The sequence below is a fragment of the Pimephales promelas genome, chromosome 5 (genome assembly GCF_988280905.1).
Source record: "Pimephales promelas chromosome 5, fPimPro1.hap1.1, whole genome shotgun sequence".
Taxonomy (NCBI): Eukaryota; Metazoa; Chordata; class Actinopteri; order Cypriniformes; family Leuciscidae; genus Pimephales; species Pimephales promelas.
The window spans coordinates 5,410,465-5,412,964 of record NC_142773.1 but is presented as its reverse complement, the minus strand read 5'-3'; positions in this window follow the sequence as shown (position 1 = coordinate 5,412,964).

Here is a 2,500-nt window from a genome sequence, read left to right as displayed (position 1 = left end):
GTGGCCGCAGCAACCCAGGTTTGAATCCGAGTCACGGCAACTTTTTCTGGGTGGCTTTGAAATTGAGCTCCAAGTTACCACCTCTGCTCACCCCGTCCTTCAGACCACTTTTTTTTGTTGTTGCCCGGTGCGTCCTTGTTTCAAGTCCCTGGTCGGGCGATCAAGGCTCTTTTTTTTTTTTCATTTCAGCCCATACGATTAATTTTTATGAGGGTTCCCACGCAACACGCACACTTTCTCAAGCAAGAGCCCGGATAGCGGTGCCTGGGAACCGTTCGTCTGTCTGCTTCGACCAATCACGTCTCTGCATGTCCATCTTTCTCATTTTTTGGACAGCCCATCAGATCGCAGCATTTCCATTTTCTCCATTTTACGACAGCCAATCACCGTGGCCCCTTTCCATCATTGCCGGATCATGCGCAGTAAGTCCACCTCCTATAAATCATATTTTTCACTTTTTTCATCAGTTATTTTGGTAAAAGCCACGCGAAGTCCGTCATATTTATTTTTGAAAAAGCCGCGTGAAGTCCGTATAAGTCCATAGGTAAGATTACTAGTTAATTAACTAGCTTTAATTCATAGTTTTTTAAATAAACTTTTACATTGTTTTATTTAAGAAGTTGACAGTGACATCGAGGTAAGATTTTAAGTTTACATTGTGTTAGGTAACGTTAAGAGACGTCGACGTTGTTGCTTTGTTTAGTCTCCTAACTATCTTAGCTAAGAATGAATGAATGAATGAATGAATGAATGAATGAATGAATGAATGAATGAATGAATGAATGAATGAATGAATGAATGAATGACAGAGAGAAATTAATGGGTTTAACTTACATTGTTATAATTGGTATAACGTGGGTACAACACCTGATATTGTGTTTGAATTAATGAGTTTTGTGTTGTGTTCAGACTGTGTTTACCAACTGATAATAATCTTATTATGATTGTACTAAATTACTTTTATATCTGCTACTACTATGTATCAATAAACACTGAGGTACTATGCATTAATATATTATACACTGAGGTACTGTGTATTCATATATAATACAGCCTACTATCTAATGCCATCTACATACAGGACTATTATAGTAGTGAGTTAAAACTACCCACAATGTGCTGAAGAGTTACAAATTTACAGTGAATAGTTAGAATTTTATTTACTCTAGTAATGGAAGAAGATGGCATCCAAATGCAAAAAGCACAGGGCTATAAGCTTTTATGGTTTTATAAGGTTAAACCTTCATAAGGTTTTCTGTTTTAGGGGTCTGGTCTTCTGAGGCAGGAAACAGGCCGTCACCCCGCCAGTGAAAGTGGCATGACCTGTATCTGAAGGTAAATTTAGATAAAGTGTTATGTGTACAATCATAAAACATAAAGCTATGTCATATTGAAAGGGGTCACATATGATTCACTGCCAAACAATATTACAGTTTGAAAAATGTCCCGTGCATTTTAGGGGACAAATGCCTTTGTTTAGAGGGACACAGACATATATTTGTGGATTTCATATACAAAGGTATAGCCTCAATACTGTCCTAAAATTATGTAGTGTTGATGTTGTTGTCTCTATTATTAAATTTAATTTTCTTTTCCTTTAACCTGTAGCCTTCCAGGTCAGTGTCCTTTTTCAATGACACCTGGTCCCTTATCTACATCATCTGCTGCTACACCAGGGAAGATGGCAACATCTGGGCAATGGCAACACCTGGGTAGATGGCAACACCTGCTCTCACCTCTCACCACAACTTTTACTATGGCATCAGTAAGTAATGAGTATTTACTGATACTGATATTTACATTTTTAGCATATTCAAATATATGCAGTGTAATAATAATAATAATAACAATAAATGTAATAATAATATATTATTATTATTATTATTATTATTATTATTACATTTAACAGTTTTCCAATGAGGACACCACTGCACCCTCCGCCCCAACAGCTGTGCCCACCAGCCTAGCTTCTGCTCCTCCGTACTTTCTGATCGTCCTAGCCTCTCTTCCCACTGCTACAACTACAAGTCCCTCTGGGACACCTGCCATGACTCCAGCAGCACCACAGCAAGAACTGGTAGGTCCTTTGTGACATGTAAACAGTGTGAAAGATGTAATATTTTTCTGCCTGTGATATTGTTGTTATTTTATTTTTATATATGAAGAGTTCATATATAAAGAACTCTTTATGAAGAGTTGCATCGATGCAAAAGCCTCTAGGTGCCATTTGAAATTTTCTTCTAGAATGACAATTTTTATCAAGCTTGTATATTTAAGTTCAGTGATTTCACTTAAATGGCAATGATAATTACCTATTAATTGTTATTTAAGTGAAATTACTGAACTTAAATATACAAGTTTGATAAAAATCATCATTAAAGAAGAAAATTTCAAATGGCATTTAGAGGTTTTTGCATCTGAACTCTTCATATGCATATATTTAACAGGCTGAGGATGAGCGCAGTATCCCAGGGATGGACAGAGTGGACAGCCTGGCAGA